A 21,228-nucleotide genomic window follows, 5' to 3' on the forward strand; every position below is an offset into this window, starting at 1 on the left:
CATGTGAGAAGAGTAAGGTAGCTCATTGGACTAATGTGAATGTAAGCCTAATTGGGAAGAATTCTTCGTATGAAGTTTTCATTAAGGCTTTCGAACATTGAGTCAATTCAAGGCTTTAGTCAACATGCTGCAACATGCTTCTAGGGACATCTAATCTAGTTCAAGTGTGAAAAAAAATACCTGACCCTAGTACTGCAATCATTACTCCAATAGATTTTGCATGAAAATCTGCACCAAACAACAAAAAGAAAGAAAGAAAGAACAAAAATATTTTTGTTGTTTTTGAATTTTTGAAAACAAAAAAAAAATCTTTTTGGTATTTTTGATTTTTTGAAAATAAAAATTGTTGTAAATATGTGAAATTTAAAAGAAAAAAAAGACAATTATACGAATTCGAAGGATCCGAAGAGTTGACTATGAACAATAACCTTATCCTTTGATGACGTGTCTCCGAACCATTTCTTTCGGACCACCATGCTCCTTTTTCGCATGGAACATAATTTCCATCGAGCATTCCAACTCCTTCCAAAATCCTCACGAATGATTTTTCATCTAAAGGTTTTGTGAAAATATCAGCTAATTGATGTGTTGTTTTCACAAAATGCACTTCAATATTTCCATCTTCCACATGATCCTTGATGAAATGATAACGAAGAGCAATATGTTTAGTCTATGAATGCTGCACAGGATTATGAAAAATTCTTATGGCACTTTGAGAATCACAATATAAAGGAATCTTTTTCATATTAATTGCATAATCCGGTAATTGGCTTTGAATCCAAAATGATTTGTGAAGTACAAGCAGCAGCAGCCACATATTCTACTTCAGCGGTTGAAATTGAAACACATGTTTGCTTATTTGACTGCCAGCTCACCAAGTTACCATCAAGCAATTGACAACCACCAGTTGTGCTCTTCCTATCAAGATTACAACCTCCCAAGTCTGCATCCGAATATGCTTGAACAAAGAACCCAATTTTCGAAGGATACCACAATCCTAACGAAATTGTTCCTTTCAGATAGCGAAATATATTCTTTACAGCAGTGAGATGTGGTTCTCGTGGATTTGACTGATACCTGGCACAATTACATATAGAAAACATGATATCTGGTATACTAGCAGTAAGATAAAGTAATGAACCGATTATGCTTCTGTAAAGAGTTAGATCAACAAAAGGTTTATCTAACGAAGGTGTTAGCTTTATGCCAGTAGCCATCGGAACTCGTAACTTTGTGCTATTCATTAATCCAAACTTTTCTAGCAAATTCTTCGTATATTTTTCTCGATTGATAAAAATACCTTCTCTGTTTTGACGAATATTTAATCCAAGAAAATTATTGATTTTTCCCATCATACTCATTTCACACTTGCTTTTCATCAAGTCTTCAAACTCTTTAAACAAAGCAGGGTCCGTTGAGCCAAATATAATATCATCAACATAAATTTGAACAAGCATAAGATGATTTCTAACTTTCTTACAAAATAATGTGGGGTCAACTGATCCTTGTTTAAATTTAGATCGCTTTAAAAATGAAGTTAGAGTTGCATACCAGGCTCGTGGTGCTTGTTTCAAACCATAAACTGCTTTATCTAAGATATAACTATAATCAGGATGTTCTTCGTTAATAAAACCTGGGGGTTGTTCAACATAAACAATTTCTTCAAGTTCTCCATTCAGAAATGCACACTTCACATCCATTTGATAAACGTCAAAGTCTTTGTGAGTTGCATAAGCGAAAAATATACGAACCGCCTCGAGTCTTGCGACAGGGGCAAAACTTTCTTCATAATCAATTCCTTCTTGTTGAGAATACCCCTTAACAACAAGTTTGGCTTTGTTTCGAACAATGTTTCCATCTTTTTCGGTTTTATTTTTGAAAATCCATTTTAACCCGACAATCGAAACATCATTTGGCTTAGGAATTAATCTCCAAACCTTAGTTCGTTCAAATTCAGTCAATTCAGATTGCATTGCAACAACCCAATCTGAGTTTTCCATTGCAATATTAATTGTTTTTGGTTCAATTTTAGAGATAAAAACATTGAACATGCAAAATTCTTGATGAGCATTTAATACCCCATTCTTCGCACGAATTTGAGCTCTTGTTAAAACTCCCTCTTGTGGATTACCAATTATTTGCTCCTTCGGATGATCTTTTGTCTATTTTTCCATTGGTGGATAAGTTGAATCAAATTCCAAAGGTACATCTTCGTACAAATCATCTTGTTCTGAACCAGCAATTGAACATGCATCATTAAGATCAAGAAAATCTTCATTTTGTTCAATTTGCTCCCCATCAACATCAACATTCACCCTCTCATTCTCCCCCTCGAAAGAATGCTCCCACTCAACAATAGTGTTTGAATCCAATTGCTCCCCCCTTCAGTGGATTAATATGCATACTTTCGTCCATTGGTTGATGATGTAGCGTTGAATTATTATTGAACTTCATTGATTCATGTATGTGATTGTCATTGGCATTAATTTCAGCATCAACAGCCTGATCTGAAATTCCAAAATTCAAATCATAATCAATATCCAATGATTGTATAGGTTCAGATTCATCAGGAATTTCTTTTAAAATAGGATGATCTTCAAAATGTTTTTCAGATTGTTTGATATAATAATCATCAAATGTAAGATTGAATGTTTCTTCCACTTTTTGTGTTCTTTTGTTTAGCACTCGATAGAAGATTGAATTTTGCGAATATCCAAGGAAAATCTCTTCATCAGATTTCACTACAAGAAAAAGACCCTTTCACGACGTGCAAATCACGACGCTCACTGATTTATGTTACGCAAAAGAGAGTGACAATAAAAAGCGTCGTCTGTTCAAAAAATTTGAGGATTTAGGTCGCGCATTATTGCGTGCCCCTAAATTAGTGTCTAATGTAAAAAAAAACACAGAGGGCACATTATCTAAAACGTGCGTCCACTGTGATTGTCGCTTTATGATTTTTACTAAAACGCGCGTTCTTGAAAGGGGGAAATGAAATCCCCTCGAAATTCTTAAAATTTTTAATACCCCGCTTCAAGATCCCCTTCGTTCTATTCTTCATTTTTCTCTACAGACCCTAATCACGATACCATCTCTGTTGTATACCTCAACAATTCATATATCAGAAAATCATTGGGATAATTTCTAGGGCTTTTTAAAACACTCATTAGACTCTTTTCTCTCCCGCCTCCCCTATCTATCTATTTGGTGCTCTGATATCCCCTTTCCATTTATGCCGCCGTCTCCGTCGCCATCAAAACGAGGATATGAGACAGTGCTTGATCTACGATCGTCCAGTCGCCGATGCCCGATTAATAGGAGTTGAAAACATCATAACATAAAAATTGTTCTTAACCTTGCCAGACTCAGAAAATCCGATGTGGCACATCCACGAGTATGAGGTGAAGAGCGACGTCCTTTTCCTTCCCGGCATCATTGGTCCAGTTGAGCGGCAAGATCGGGAGAAAGCGCCGAAAACTTACAGGAAGACGATTCACTTTTTTGGCAGGTGGATAGAGGCGATCAACTTCTGCTAGGTCTCCCACAGGTGGATCGAAGGTTGCAAGTCAGATTTGGGATCGAAAGTCTGAGGTTTAGGGTACGATCGGAAGCATCAAGATGCAGAAAAAAAAGCGGAGGAGGCATCAGGTTCGAAGATTGTTCTCTTCTTCTTCATGTATGTGCCCTAGATTTCTTTCTCTTACATTCAATCTCTAAAGATTCTTTTATTCCCTAAATTAGGTACGAAGATTATTCTCTTCTTCTCCATTTGTTTTTTTGGAATGACGACCTCTCCTCTTAGGAGTAAGTCCTGAGTCCCCAATTCTTGATCTGTAAGCTGTGACATGAGTTTTTAGTGAAGATAATGAGTAACAGACTTCAAAACCCATTTGTTGGGGCAGCTTTCCAATCTTCCTTAAAGCCAAGAAACGTGAACTGTTTGGGTTATCTTGGAAACAAATTTCCCAGAAAACCTCGGTATGATATCATTCCACGTGCCAAGAAAAACAACTAGATATCTCACGGGATTAGGTTCTCACAATCATTCGGGGAAAATGTTGAGATTTTATGGACGAATATGGGATTAAGAAGTGGGTTTGTGGTGAAGTCCGTGAAAGAGCCTTTCACTAGAAGCAAAGCTATAGTTAGGTCATTATCCATAGTCTGGGAGGAAGGTTTGCTTCTATTCCAGTGTTCTGTTTTCTATGCTGTGATATCTGGGGTGTGCTCTTGCTTCTTCACAAGACTTAACTCCTGAATTGAAGCTTACAACTGCCTCAGCAATAGCAACTGGTATATTCCATTCAAGAAATAACAACCTGAATGCTCAAATTTTGATCTAAGTATTTCTTGAAGATTCATACTATACTAAGATGATTATGGTGAGATATAAAATAGCTTTTTTTGTTCATATTAAGGTCATTAAAGAAGTTAGCACCAGTCTTTCTTTCTAGAGAATTATGGTGTTATCTTTTATTTACTTGTTCGGTTGCAACACTGCTGCCCTGATGAATTCATTGCATCTTTATTAAATTTTTGCAATAACAAGGTGAAGCTTGTGTATGATCTTTATGTGTATTTATAGTGCCAAATCTTGATCATAGGTCAAAGTGGACAATTACATTCAAAGAATATAATTTATGTACTGCATTTATATTAAAAAAAATTCAACAGGAGTTCCGTAAAAAGAAAGCAGCAGCTAAAAAAGTTGCATCCAGTAATTCTGTTAATGGAGACTTACATGAAGTAAAAACTTCAGTTGCTGATGCTATAAACACTTTCAATAAACCTTCTACAAATAATAATCCAGAGGAGGATAATAATCATAGCAATTTGAATCATTACAGTAATATAGGTGCATTGTTAGGGACATATGAAGATAACATATTTAAATCCGAGTCAAAGAAGCCTTATCTCAAGTCAATTGGCTCTCTTAACCTTGGAGGTGGACCCGAGTTAGAAAAGAAACTCAAGTACACATAGAATGTTTGCTCAGGGGTAATTTTGGGAAAAGAGCTTGTAAATGCACCTCCCAATGTACTTACCCCTGGTTCGTTATCCTTCTTATTTTCAATTGTTGATAGATACATAGAGTTAAAATATAGTTTTTCATTTTTCTTTTTTAATAATTGTAACAGGGGTATCAGCGGAAGAAGATGAAAAGATTGCTTCAACAATCCATTGTGATAAGTTATCTGATATAGGTTCCGAGTATGAAGGGTAAGATTGTCAAACTTGTTGATAGAGACATAGAGTTAAAATAATCTTTTAAGTAAAAGATTTTGAATTTATGGAATGCTTCAACAAAAATGTAAATAATGATAAAATCTAAATTGGATAGTTTTTTTTGTTGTTGTTGAAGGTTTTGGATTGACACAGCTGATAAGCAACCTTGCATTGGTATGGGCAGTGGCGGATCTAGTGTAGAAGAAGTGGGGTGCATGGACCCCACTTAAATGCTGGTCCCACAGTATATATATATATATATATATATATATATATATATATATTAACATAATAAGTTTTTCTTTATTGAAATTGGATATGTCCCCACTAAATTGTGCTGGCACCCAAGCCGTTTGAATTTTTCAGAAAAAAATTGGCTCTCTTCTCCTTCTCATCTAACCTAGTTCACTCCGGCTACTCTCTCCCTTTTCTAACCTAGCCGCCCAAGAAGTTTTCTTGCCCCATTCACCACAGCCACTGCCCTGTTCTCTATGTTTGCCGTCGCCAGAGTGAGCCTGGCCACCACCGTTGCTCATGTTCTTTCTCTAATCGCTACTAGATTAGCCGAATGGTATTTTTCTTATTTCTATTTTTCAATTAATTAAAGTTAGTTTTGTGGAGTATGTATATCTGTAATAATGAGTTCCTTTACCAGACTTTGTTTTTATTCCCCCAAAAAATTAGTGCGTGGTATATTTCTTAGTTTTGATTAGTTAAATTTGGGATTTTTAATTTGTTTTTGTTTTTGTTTTTTTTTGGTAATGAAAGTTTGTTTGTTTTAGTTGTTAATCGTTGTTAATCAAGTGGGGTAGTTAATTTAGATTTTATATTTATTAATAGTCTGATTATTCACAAGAACCATGGAAATATAGCTTAAATGTTTATACGTATTTACATATTCATTCTTTTGGGTCCCTGCAGTCTTTATAGCTTTGCTTACAGCTGCATACACAAATATACAATAAGCAGTCTAAGATAGTCTAAAAGAGGTACGAATTGGTTAAATAGATTCTAAATGCAAGGTTGTAATTCTATTGTATTATTAATTTTTTTATATATTATTATATTAATTATATAATGGACCCCCCTTACCATTCCCTCTGGCTCTGCCACTGGGTATGGATGGTATGATACCATGGAAGCTTCATGTTACAGGGAAGCTTTTTCATAGTGGTCTAGCACACAAGGTGTCTTGATTCTTGAATAAAAAATGTTGCTTTTGGTTTTGGTTATTGCTATAAATTTATTTGATTTAATATTAAATAAAAATACTTAGAGGTCATCTGGTTCATGGCATGTTTGGTTGAATAATGGTAATGGATGGAAGGGAATTCCAGATTCCATCCCATGGCATGTTTGTTTGGTTGCCAAATAGACTGAATTGAATTCCATCGGAATCGTTTAGATTCCAACATTATATATGTTTAAATACAATTCAGTTTTTGTCATTGAATTCCATTTCATTTCTCTTTGATATTTTCTGCATGTGTGGATTTAATTTCTAGCGTCTCTTGTAAGAACCAAATAATCTAAAATCTGATACTTGTAATATATGTTTAAATACAATTCAGTTTTTGTATATCATTTATTTGGTGAGTTAGTAAGATTATAATTTCTTATGTCTAATTTTTTTTTTCAAATTTTAATTCGTAAACAGGGTGATTCTCTACTGATTATTTTGAAGAGTTTTATAGAGAAGCAATTTGCTCAAAGCACACGAAAGTTATCCTTATGTATGTATGATCACATATATGCCGAAACTTACAAAATGTCATAACTCATGAATATTTTTATTCATAAGTTAATTTGTTTTTTAGGTCAGCAAGAGTCGATTCACAGCTATTTTCTCATTACTTTGGTGACTGCCCTGTTATTCATGCACACCTGTACCAACATACTTCCTTGAAGACATTCATGATAGTGTAGATTATAAGCTAGCTTCAGATTCTCTAGCTTCTTTGAGATCCAATGCACCAAAACAGAAGGTATTTTACAAGTTATATATTAGTAATGTATGGTATATTATAATTATATATTGTCTGGCAAATCCCAAAGTCAGCAGTTCTAATAACCTTGAAACTTTGCTAAATGGAAATGCAATATCTGTCCTAGTGTAAGTTAGGTAGTGTAGTCCAATCCTTTAAGTGTGCTCCTAAAGTGTTTCATATTTTTCTAACAAAGATGAGGGACATACACCTCTTCTTCTACATCTCCATTTAGAAAGGCTAATTTAACATCACTCTGATACAAGAAAGGTGAAAGCCCTAGAAGAGTTGATATGGGTGAATAATCTCTATTCTCTAATCTCTCTGCCCTTTTGTTGTAGGATGGGTATAATTATATATATTGAATATGGAAAGTTTTGTGTTTTGTGTTTTAAACACTTAAATCTGTTATTTTTTCTGTTGTGTGTGCTGTTACAGGACACAGAAGTAGAAGATACACTTAAAGTTAACATCAACTTTCACTTTATTTCTTGAAGCTGACAAAAACAAAGGTAAACTACATAATCTGAATCTAAATTGATTGGGCTCATGTGCATTACCTTGCATGCATCATGTGAATCACAATTACGAATTGAATCTGTACAGGTCTTGCCTTCCCTCAACAAAAGCTTATGTCTCTTCAATACCATCCGGAAGCTTCTCCTGGACCCCACAATTCATACCTTGGTAATATTCAATGCCTTTCTTCCTTATCATTCGCAAGTTGAAACAACTTTTACAAATTAAGACCTTGCACAATAACAAGTAAAAATAATTCCTTATCATTGTACTTGTATTACTTTGTGTATTATAGCATCCTACTTTCATTTTTCCTATCACAAGGTTGTACTTAAAATACCCTATTATAACAATGTCATTCATATACTAAGGGAAAAAAACTAGAAGTACAATGGCATAATAAAAAAAATGAAAGTAGTGTTCAACAATTACTGTGAAACTTCTAGTGTTTAGATTTCTTACTGGTTGTGAACATTTGTTTCTTCCCTTTCTACCCTTCACTTGCAGGTTGATGATTTGTCAAGAATGTTCAGACTATTTTCCAAAAATACCCCATGGATTGGATCATGTCTCTAGTATGTTTAAAAAGGTTTGTGATTTAGAAGCTTTCGAGGAAACAAGACTCAAGCAAAAGTGAACACACAGAGAGTTGTTGGCACATACTAAGCCAGATAATGCAATTGTATATAAATGAGTTCATTTTTTTTTATAACATTTACTCACTACTGGAATAGTTATTTGTATTTGACATATTAGTGAAATGAATTATCTTTGTTATTTATGGTATTTTATTTTGTATTATGAGATTTTTAATGTATTATTTAATTTGAAAATTAGTAAATCTATAAATAATATTTTTTTTAAACATTTAAAATTATGATACGCAAAAATGTGTGTCATCTTCATTTATGACATGACCTTTCTTGACAATGGCTTTCTTGATACGCATTGCGTGTCATTAACACGCGCGTCGTAAGGTTACGACACGTCAATGTGTATCGTCTTCCTTTATGACAGGGCCATCCTTGATACGCATTGCGTGTCGTAAACGCGCGTCGTAAATGCGCGTCGTCTATAGACGACGCGCAAAAGTGTGTCGTCTTTCTTTATGACAGGGCCTTCCTTGACGCGCATTTGCGCGTCGTCTGAGCCTTTACGATGCGCAATGAGCATCATAAAAGGCTGTTTTTCTAGTAGTGTTTCGCTTGAAATTTCGAAAGGTTGTCCTTAAGATTCATAATAAAGCACCTGCATTTGAAAACATGGAAGAATTTCACATTAGGTTTTCTATTATTGATTATTTCATATGGAGTGATATTAAAACGATGATGGATGAAAGATCTGTTTTGAGTAAAACATGCAGTGGATATTGCTTCATCCTAAAGGTATTGTGGAAGATTCGCATATGCCAACATAGTTCTTGCAGCTTCGCATAGAGATCGATTTCTTCGCTCAATAACACCATTTTGTTGTGGTTTATATGGAGATGAAAAATTATACGAAATTCCTTTGCCCACCAAGAATGAATCAAGAACATTGTTCTTAAATTCAGTTCCATGATCACTCTTTATCTTTCGAACTGTCTTCTTCAGCATCGCTTCCATTTTCTTGATAAAGTCAATCATGATTTGTGCAACTTCGGATTTAAGCCTGAGAAAATAAACTCATGTGAATCTTGAAAAATCATCAACAATTACTAAAATGTACCGTTTCTTGTTGCGAGTGGAGACAGTCGATGGTCCACACAAATCAATGTGTAAAAGTTCCATAGGTTCAACAATCTTCGAATCAATTGTTATTGGATGACCTTGCTTATGTTGTTTTCCAACTTCAAAAGCTGCACATGAAGAATCATTATCAAATTTAAGTACAGGTAAACCTCTTACCAAATCTTGAACAACAAGTTTGTTGATATTTGAAAATTTGAGATGTGAAAGTCTTCGATGCCAAAGCCAGCTTAGATCTGATGTAGCTTTCGAAAGTGGACATACTGCAGGTTTACCCATAATTGGATTGATGTCCAATGTAAACATGTCACCTTTCCTTTTGGATTTAAGCAAAACTTCTTTTGTATTGACATTCGAAATAATGCTTCCTTCTTCGTTAAAAGGTACTTGATTGCCAATGCCTACCACAAGTTGTGATACACTTATCAAGTTGTGTTGAAGACCTTCGACATAAGCAACCCGATTCACTGTGAATTGACACTTCGCTATTTTCCCATATCCTTTGACTTGATACTTTTGATTGTTTCCAAACTTAACCACTCCAGCATTCTTTAAGCTTCGAAAATCTCACAAGTTCTCCTTGTTTCCAGTCATGTGACGAGAGCAACGACTATCAATGTACCATTTGTTATCGTATTGCTCATCACAAAGTACCTATATTTATTGAAAAAATTTAGGTACGTAAGGTTGTTTGGGTCCTTGGTTATTAGTTTGAAACAAAGAATGAATTTTAGAACCAAAAGCCCATGTTTGAACTTGTGTTTTGATCTTATCAATTAAATCAACATCATTTTCGAAAGATATCGAAATGTAATTTTTCGATAGTTTCGGATTTTCACTAGATTGCACCTCGGGCTTCTCAGTTTTTGTTACTTTGTTGATTGCTTTCCATCGCTGAATTAGAGTATTCGAATCTTGAGAAGATAAACTTCCATTTGTAGATTCATTCAAATACTTTTCATAGGCTAATTTGATTTGACCTTGAGTAAGCTTTCCAGTCTGAAACCTTTTTCCTTGTCCCTCAAGCCAATGATTAACCGAATGAACTTCTAATTTTCCTTTTGTGCTTGTAACCTTTGATGGTTTTGTGATTGAAGGATTTGGAAAATTTGGCTTTTGTGGAGTAAATTTTGTTGATGATTTGAAAGCTTCATGCGAAGGTGGCTGACTATTTGATGATTTTCGAACATTGTTAAGTTTTCGATCATTCACACCTTTTTGTGAAGTCTTATACTTTCGAATGTTTTTAGATTTTCGAACATATTAAACCATTTTATTAATTGGAATAGTCTCTATTACATTCATTGGTTGATGAAAAGATGTGTCTCGTGGTTTTTCTGTGAACAATGACTTTTGAAAATTCGGTGATTTTCCATTCTATTTTGAGTTAGATTTTGAAACACTGTTTTTTGGATTTAAAAATTTGGATTGTATTAAAGAAAATTATTTCTTATTCACAACTTGCCAAAAAATTACCTTTCGTGCTTTTTTCTTTGAAAGTTTATGATTTTTCGAAAACTAATCAACAAACTCTTTGAATTCGTTTGAATTAAGTTTCACAATTGGGTTGTTCAACAGGCACCGTATGTTCTTCTTGGTCCTGTTAAAGTAAACACCTTGTTTCCTCTAGCTGACGATCCAACATCATCTGGATCATCGCTTGTACTCCGTCCATCGTGATTGGCTCAGGAGCGGCTACCACAACAGGTATTTGCTCAATCACTGGTGGTTGATTCCTGTTTCCCATTCGCGTTCCGGGCTCCACTACAGGTTCTTGTGATTTCGATGTATACACTAATTTAAACGTTTTGGTGTGTAGTGATGATAATTTAGATAGGAAACATTTTATTTACGATCGATGTGTAAATCTCCCTAATACTCCGAAAAGTTACATGCTAGTTCTAATACCATAGTTAAACGTTTAGAAATTTGAACACATAAAATTTTCAGATCCGGTCGGCAACAGACCATAGATCCGATCAAACGATAGTATAAAGCATCACAAAGCATCTAGCACATAAGAGCATTTTAGGGATCTTCCCTAATTAAGCTAGTGCTTGTGTCTATTCAGGTGTACTTCCTAAAATATATTAGACACACTCCTCACGATCATCGCTTAGAATTCTAAGTTTAAGTCTAGAAATAAATAATTATTCCTAGTTCGCTTAAACTAATGCTCTGATACTAACTGTGACATCCCCATTTTCACGGCCAGAGAAGACCGATTTGGTTTATGCTTTATAAAAATCAGAGTACCTCTTTTAATAAAAATGTTGCGGAATTTGTTCCCAATAAAACATGATAAATACGTTATCAAAGTATTTCCAAAGAAAAGTATTTTTATTCATTTTAAAACATTTGGGATGTCATCGTCAATACAGAAATATAAGCATAAACAGAACTTACATTCATTTACACTAGTGATCTACACCTCTTTAATCTCTCAGTGTTATGTAACTTCGTATCGGCACCTGTGATTCAAATAAACTTGAGTGGGTCAGGTTGGGAAACCTGGTGAGTACATAGGGTTTTCAACCCATAATAATATAATCATTATGTTTAATCATCAAACAATCAATCAACCCAATTACCCATCCTCATTATCTTATTTACTCTTAAGGATCTACCCTAAGAATTATTTATTCCTTGTTCATTAAATCATAAGGATTATCCTAAGGAATTGGCATGAAATCCATCGTTGCTAATGACACATCTGTCAAGAACAATTGCTAATATTATCACTTAGGCGCAGTTGCCAGAATTGTGACATTCTTTATGGCGTGCATCTGCCCGTATAGTCCTATAGGTGCATCTGTCGGGGTTATGAGGTTCTTAGTTAAGCGCTTCTGTCAGTAGAGTCCTTTAGGCGCATCTGCCAGGATTATCTCACTTATTGACAATATTGTTTTCGAGAGTCCACTCGCAATACAGGTCAATGGGTTTTTAGAGTACACCGGAAAACACATCGTTGACAACACCTAAAGGTTATGAGCCTTCTAGTGTTCCACTGGACTATCTAGAATAGTATATGGTTGTCATCCATACTCTACTAGATAACAGAGCCACCATTTGAAAAAAGGCTTCACACATCGTTCACCTCTCACCCTTAACTCATGGTGTATATTACCTCTCAACTTATCGTCCAACTCATATTTCATCTACACATGTTTTACCCAACATATTATGTAGATATAAATACATATAAAGTTTAAATCATTTAAAACTTGTATAAAATCGTTCATCCAGCATAAATAGCAAGTATACAGATAATATGCACAAATAGCACATACTTTATGTAAAATACTTCATATCTATGTGTAAGATGAAAGTAACTATGCACTCGCATGATAAGGTGATGAGTCGGTACTCGGACAACACTTCGTTACTGTTAAAACAATTTCCCTCGGACAAAACCTAGTATCATTACTACTAGAGTTTAGTCTAATATTCACCGAGACTAATTAATAGTCTTGCTATTATTACTATTATATAAGCACGAAACAATATTTCTCAACCACTATATACAGACAGGGGCCAAACATAAAACACCAGAGGGCAGGACCATTTTGGCATATAACACTTCTGAAATCGAACAACCCTATGCGGCCCTTTAAACCAGATTCCCCGGACCACGAGTGGTTAAAAGATATTATAATGAAACTTATATAACTCATAATAATAGCCCAAATACTTATTATAAGGTCCTAATAACATTACTATATTAAAACATAACATATACTAATGATAGGATAGACGTAGCTCACTTATAGCGGGTTTTTCGCAAAATCGGGCTTCGGTGGAGCAACGTTCCCAAGTCGAAAGGCTCTTTTATCAGGGCTTCGGGAGCCTCGGGGCCTCCTTCGAGTGCTAGGGGGTTTACTTAGACTTTAGGGGGCTTAAGGGAGGCTAGAGAGAGTATATAGAGAGAACGTGAAGTTGGGATGGTGTGAAGAATGAGGTAACTTGGCACCTCTATTTATAAGCTGGAAAACAGCTCTACTCATGAAGTAGGTCCTCCTACTCATCGAGTCCATGCCACATGTTACCTTTTGGTGGCTTGCCTTAGGGAGAAAGCATTGGCCCATATTCAGCCACGTCACCCGATTTCGCACAACAGCTTATCGACTTCTAAACCCCGTAACTTTTGTATATGGATTCCGTTTTCAACGTTCTTTATATCCACGCGTAGGTGAAAATAAGATCTACAACTTTTATTTAGACACCATCGGCTAATTCTCGACCGATCTTAAATTTAACAGTAGGTGGAGATTATACTATTAAATATCCGCGTCAAATTCATAACTTCAGCATACAAACTATGTTTTCGTCTATCTTTTTATCGTTGAGTTCCTATTAGTGAGATATTCAACTCTAATTTAGGTCACATAGGCCAAAAACCGCTCAAACTAAAATTCGAGTTTCGGGTCGTGCACTACTATTCAAAATCATAGAAAAATCATAACTTCCTCATACGAAGTCAGATTTGAGCGTTCTTTTTTTGTATGTTCTCAGTTTAACATATACTACAACTTTTGTTTCGATCACTAAGGATAAAAGGTCATCTATCGTAAATTCACTAATTATGTCTCCCGGTGTGGTGCTGGTTTTGCCATAAAACTTCGACGGGCCATAACTTCTTGGTTATAATTCGGATTTCTGCGTTCTTTATATGTACGGAACCATGGAGATATATTATACAACTTGGTTACGATTATTTATTCTAAATAATATTTTTTTCTTAAAGTCGTTTTGACCCCTATTATCTCTAAATTGACTAGCCCGGATCTACGGGCGTTACAATTATCTCCCCCTTAGGATGATTACGTCACGAAATCATCAACGAAACATGGCAATATAATGACTCCATACGTTATCTCTTCATCCTAGGTAATAATCGTAACTTCTTTGTTCCTTCAAATGAGTATCTAACTCTTCGACTCCTTGACTGCAGGCGGTGCTCGATCTTGCACTTGCTCCCTATCTCACGTTGGACTCTAAATTATGACCTTCAAGTCACAATTTCGATCCTCAATGGAGAGTCCTTCTTAACAACTTAAGAATAAGTTCTTTGATTTCTACAATAGATCGACGTGTCTCGTGCTAATGACCTCTCATCGTATGTTGCAACGCTTAGACTCAGGTCTCTTAGAGTCAAATTCCAGAAAAAACTATACCTTCCTTCATGTTCTAATGTGATATAATCACATTATAGAATGTAGTAGTTCTAGCTATAATTTTCTTAATTTAACGACGATTCGCGATATTTCTATTGATCGCTTTGATTTCAAATAAATGTCGTCACTCCTGATTCCTTGCATCTTCGTCAAGGATCATCTGAAATGTTCTTGCATTCATACTTCGCAACACATTTGGCTTTATAGCCCCTTCCCTCTTTGGGCAGTATTGCTTGAAGTGCCCTTTCTTGTTACATCTGTAACATACCTTTTTGTTGAATGTACACTCGTTGGCATAATGCCCATGCTACCCACACTTGAAACAGGTCACCTCCTCACCGTCTTTTCCAGAGTGTTTCTTTTTGCACTTCTCGCACCACTTAGCCTCACCTCCTCCTCCTCCTTCAGACTTTTAAAATTTCCTTTCTTTGTTGGATTTTAAAGATCCTTGATACTTCCTTTTCTTTCCAACTTCAGCTCTCTCCAAAGCCTTTAACTTAATATGGGTCTCAACATTCCTAGCTGCCCAGATAACGGCTTTCAAAGAGGTTGCGTGCTTGACCATTGGACCAAAGTCTGCTGCTAATCCCTAGGCAAACTTGTTGACCTTGGAGAGCTCAGTTGGAACTAGGTAAGGAACAAGCTTCATCTTCTCCGTAAAACTTGCAGCATACTTAGTGATACTCATCCTTCCCTTCTTCAGATTCTAGAACTCATTGTTGATCTCCGGAAGATCCTGCTAAGAGCAGTACTGCATTTTCAGTTGCACCAGAAAATCTTCCCAATACATCTTGCTTGCTTCTCACTTGGGCATAGTGTTAGCTAGTAGCTTCCACCAGCTCAGTACTCCAGACTTTAACAGAGGAACCGCGAGAGCGGTTTTTTGTCTGTTGCTACACTCACAACTCACAAACATTGTCTCCATCTCGGGGACCCAATTAATAACTTCCACCGGTGTCGGACTTCCAGATAGACACGGTGGTTTGGATGCCATGAAATCCTTGTACTTTCATCCACATATGTCATTTCCTCCATCTTGGATATTCCTTCTAACCATTGGTTGTTCAATTTGACCAACGGTCCTGCTGTAGTTTCCTTCCTCAGAATGCCCGTCATTCAATTCGGCCTGATCAATAGGCACCGTAAGTTCTTCGTGGTCCTGTTGAAGTAAAAGCCTTGTTTCCTCCATCTGACAATCCAACATCATCTGGATCATCGCTTGTACTCTGTCCATCGTGATTGGCTCAGGAGCAACTACCACAACAAGTATTTGCTCAATCACTGGTGGTTGATTCCTATTCCCATTCGTGTTCCCGACTCCACTGCGGGTTCTTATCATTTCGATCTATACACCAATTTAAACGTTTGGTGTGTAGTGATGAGAATTTAGATAGGAAAGATTTTATTTATGATCGACGTGTAAATCTCCTTAATACTCCGAAAAGTTACATGCCAGTTCTAATACCATAATTAAACGTTTAGAAATCTGAACACATAAAATTTTCAGATCTGATCGGCAACAGACCATAGATCCGATCAAACGATAGAATAAAGCATCACAAAGGATCTAGCACATAAAATCATTTTCAGAATCTTCCCTAATTAAGCTAGTGCTTATGTCTATTCAGGTGTACTTCCTAAAATATATTAGACACACTCCTCACGAACATCGCTTAACATTCTAAGTTTAAGTCTAGAAATAAATCCTTATTTATAGTTTGCTTAAACTAATACTCTGATACCAACTGTGACATCCCCATTTTCACGGCCAGAAAAGACCGATTTTGTTTATGCTTTATAAAAATCAGTGTACCTCTTTTAATAAAAATGTTGCGGAATTTGTTCATAGTAAAACATGATAAATACATTATCAAAGCATTTCCGAAGAAAAGTATTTTATTCACTTAAAAACATTTGGGATGTCATCGTCAATACATAAACATAAGCATAAATAGCACTTACATTCATTTACACTAGTGATCTACACCTCTTTAATCTCTCGGTGTAATGTAGCTTCGTATCGACACCAGTGATTCTAATAAGCTTGAGTGGGTCAGGTTGTGAAACCTGGTGAGTACATAGGGTTTTCAACCCACACTAATATAATCATTATGTTTAATCATCAAACAATCAATCAATCCAATTACCCATCCCCATTATCTTATTTACTCTTAAGGATCTACCCTAAGAATCAGTTATTCCTTGTTTATTCATTCCTAAGGATTATCCTAAGGAATAGGCATGAAATCCATCATTGCTAATGACACATCTGTCAGGCACAACTGCTTATATTATAACTTAGGCGCAGCTGCCAGAATTGTGATATTCTTTATGGTGCACATCTGCTGGTATAGTCCTTTAGGCGCATATGTTGGGGTTATGAGGTTCTCTATTAAGCGCTTTTGCCGATAGAGTCCTTTAGTCGCATCTGCCAGGGTTATCCCTCTTATTGACAATATCGTTTTCGAGATTCCACTCGTAATACAGGTCAATGGGTTTTTAGAGTACAACAGTGAACACATCGTTCACAACACTTAAAGGTAGTGAGCCTGCTAGTGTTCCACTGGATTATCTAGAATAGTCTGTGGTTGTCATCCATACTCTACTAGATGACGGGGCCAACATTTGAAAAAAGGCTTCTTACATCATCCACCTCTCACCCTTACCTCATGGTCTATATTACCTCTCAACTTATCGTCCAACTCATATTTCATCTACCCATGTTTTACCCAACATATTATGTATATATAAAGACATATACACTTTATATCATATAAAACTTGTATAAAATCATTCATCCAACATAGATAGCAAGTATACAGATAATATGCACATATAGCACGTAGTTTATATAAAATACTTCATATCTATGTGTAAGATGAAAGTAATTACACACCCACCTAATAAGGTGATAACTCGGTACTCGGATAACACTTCGTTACTGTTAAAACAATTTCCCTCGGACAAAACCTAGTATCATTACCACTAAAGTTTAGTCTAATATTTATCGAGACTAATTAATAGTCTTGCTATTATTACTATTATATAAACGTGAAACAATATTTCTCAACCACTATATACAGACAGGGGCCAGACATAAAACACCGAAGGGCAGGACCATTTTGGCGTATAACACTTCTGAAATCCAACAACCCTATGCGGCCCTTTAAACCATATTCCAAGTACCGCGAGTGGTTAGAAGATATTAGTATGACACTTATATAACTCATAATAATAGTTCAAATACTTATTATAAGGTCCTAATAATATTACTATATTAAAACATAAGATATACTAATGATTGGGTAGACGTAGCTGACTTACAGCGGGTTTTTCGCAAAACCGGGCTTCGCCGGAGCAGCGTTCCCGAACTAAAAGGCTCTTTTCTCGGGGATTTAGGAGCCTCAGAGCCTCCTTTGGGTGCTAGGGGGTTTACTTAGACTTTAAGGGGCTTAAGGGAGGCTAGATAGAGAGTATAGATAGAGAAAGTGAATTTGGGATGGTGTGAAGAATAAGGGAACCCGAAACCTCTATTTATAGGCTGGAAAATAGCTGTACTCGTCGAGTAGGTCCTCCTACTCATCGAGTCCATGCCACATGTCACCTTCTGGTGGCTTGCCTTGGTGAGAAAGCCTTGGCCCATATTCATCCACGTCACCCAATTTCGCAAAGCACCCTGTCGACAATTTTGCATACGAGCTTCATTTTTGATGTTATTTATATCCACGTGTAGGTAAAGACAAGATCCACAACTTTCAATTAGAAACCGTCGGATGTTTCTTTACCAATCTTAAATTTGACAGTAGGTGGAGATTATAGTGTTAAATGTCCGCGTAAAATTCATAACTTCTACATACAGACTCCGTTTTCGTCTGTCCTTCTATCGTTGAGTTCCAATTAATGAGATATTCAACTCTCATTTAGTTCTGATAGTCCAAAAACCGCTCAAACTAAAATTCGAGTTTCGGGTCGTGCATTGTTATGCCAAATCTTAGAAAATTCATAACTTCCTCATACAAAGTCAGATTTGGGCGTTCTTTTTTTTTGTATGTTTTTCGTTTAAAGTATACTACAACTTTTTTTTTAGATCAATAAGGCTAAAAAGTCCTCTATCATAAATTCACTATTTACGTCTCTCAATGTCGTGCCGGTTTTGCCGTAAATCTTCGACGGACCATAACTTTTTCGTTATAACTCGGATTTCGGTGTTCTTTATATGTACGGAACCCTTGAGACATATTATACAACTTGGTTAAGATTATTTATTATAAATAATCTTTTGTTGAAAGTTCGTTTTTGACACCTATTATCTCTAAATTTACTAGCCTAGATCCACAGGCGTTACAACTGACCTATAGGATAGTCAAGGATGAGCATCAGAGGCCACATGGAAAGCTGCAGCCTTTGGAGGTTCCCATGTGGAAGTGGGAACATTCACCATGGATTTTATCACTAAGTTACTTAAGACTGCCAAGGGTTTTGATGTTATATTGTACATCGTGGATTGATTGACCAAGAGTGCCCACTTTTTGCCCATCCGAGAGAGCTCCTCGTCGAAAAGTTAGCCGGTATGTATGTTCGGGAGATTGTTGCTCGTCATGTGGTTTCAGTCTCCATTGTATCCGACCAAGATGTTAGGTTTACTTCTTGATTCTGGAAGAAGTTCTACGAGGAACTGTGAGAGAACACGATCTTTCCGCAGGGACAAGGTTTGAAAACTCAAACCTTGAGTGAATGCTTGAGATCAATGTCTGCTTGCAAATAGATGTTCAAGTCAAGGCTGGAAAGACCAGTCAAGTCTTAGATAATTAATTCAACAAATGATCAAGACATTAAGTACGAATAAGTGAACAATGATCAAGGAAAGATCAATAAATGAACAAGAGAAATGTATTTGATGTGATAAAGATAAAATTGCCAAAAGTGAGAGAAAAGATCCACCATTGACTTGTATTGAAAGCTCCTATTATAGGAGAGAGTATTACATCGAATTAACCAAGTAACTTACATAGGACTGGACAAAAGAACTATTTTTGACATTCTGATTGTCTGTGAGTACAAAAGGCTATGTCTTATGATACGTTACATCAATACAAATATAATAAATGACAAGAGACAAAATAGCATGCTTCAAATCTGCTAGCATTCCGGACGTGAGAGACACTTCAGAATGGGTTTCTTTTCTCCTTTCTTCATAACTTCTTTTCTTCAGCTCCGGACTACTTCCGGAGTATCATAATTTCCGAACCCAAACACACTTCGAAATTAGTATCAAGGATTGCTAGAGTTTCAGTTTCAGGTTCCAACAATCTCCCCCTAAGTGAACTTAGAAATCCATTAAGTTTACTTCATTTCTTCCTTGATGAAGGTGTAGGCTCGAAACAGCCATTCTCAGACTTCAACATACCATGCCAACTGACTCACAAACTTTGCCTTAATGTGTTCCGGAGCATCAGACTTGGATGCACGTGAAATGAACTTCTTCAGAGCTTTGGTAGGAATCAGGTGTTTGTCTAGAACTCGGAAGAAGTCCTTCTTGTTTGTGTTTCTTGCAGTGTAGACAAACTCTAGAACAGGCTCTTCAATGGGACCATCAGCAAGGAGTTCAGCTTTCGGAAGGATGAAGTCAATTTTCGGAACAAATTGTTCTGTTCCGTAGAGGTGAGCAAGTTCATAGTCTCTTCGGGTGAACTCTGCAACATAGTCTTTTAGGAAGCTTAGAGTCGCATGATAAGCTCCCATACTGAGGTCATCCTTTTGATATTCTCTGAAGTATGCAGCCAGGGTAAGAATATTGTTCAGATTCATGGAGAGAAAATTTGCATCGGTAAGAGTTCGGGGAATAGGTCTGATCCGGAAAATGTGAAACCGGAATAATGGGCAGTTAAGTTCAAACTTTACCAGGATTTTTCTTTCGAAGCCCGAGACCAGAGTGATCCTCTTCTTTTACCATACGTCCTTGAATGGCAAGGCATTCTTAGAGTAGAATGTATCAAGTCTTTCTCTTTCTGTTCGGATGATTACTTCAGGAGAATCTGTGGGTTGGAGCGGAGCGAACTTGGTGTAATATTTGTTGTAAGGAGAGAGAGAGAGAGAGAGAGAGAGAGAGAGAGAGGAAGATCCAGTTGCTCGAGATCACTTGTGGGAATGTCATAGGACATGACTGGAATGATTTGGTGATCTTGGAGGATGCCTTCACAGCAAAGAGGAGATATCCCACGCAATGAGTCAGGATTATCTTTTAGAGCCTGAATCCGGATGCTTTCTTCAAGGGCTTGGTTAATTTCCTCCTGAGACCATCCATTTTTGTGTTTGAGAGGAGGTTCGGAGTGCAAGGTTGATTGTTCAGTTGTCATTGGTTTCTTGCCTTTGCTTTTATGAAGAGCAGAGATAACCATCTTCATATTCTCATCAATTGTAAATTCTGGAGTAGGATTTGAGAGTGGTTCTTTTAGAATATCATCAAGGGTCCGGAGTGGAGAGCTCTGATCAATTAGAGCAATTTTGGATTCCGGAATAGGAGGCTGTACTGAAGGAGTAGCCCGGAAAGCATGGACGGTTAGAAGAGATTTGGCCTTAGCCATTTTGACAGCTTGG

The 21,228-nt window shown here is 36.4% G+C and overlaps 1 long non-coding RNA gene across 1 annotated transcript; it reads left to right on the top strand.

Moving 5' to 3' along the window:
- The first annotated feature begins 5,603 nt into the window (after nt 1-5,603).
- Nucleotides 5,604-8,428, top strand: LOC145018805 (uncharacterized). Its single transcript, XR_013667172.1, has 6 exons — nt 5,604-5,797; nt 6,884-6,959; nt 7,044-7,211; nt 7,650-7,723; nt 7,818-7,898; nt 8,238-8,428. It is a non-coding gene; the product is annotated as an uncharacterized LOC145018805 (long non-coding RNA).
- Nucleotides 8,429-21,228: the final 12,800 nt, after the last annotated feature.

The sequence above is a fragment of the Lactuca saligna genome, chromosome 9, assembly GCF_052625555.1.
Source record: "Lactuca saligna cultivar CGN05327 chromosome 9, ASM5262555v1, whole genome shotgun sequence".
NCBI classification, from domain to species: domain Eukaryota; kingdom Viridiplantae; phylum Streptophyta; class Magnoliopsida; order Asterales; family Asteraceae; genus Lactuca; species Lactuca saligna.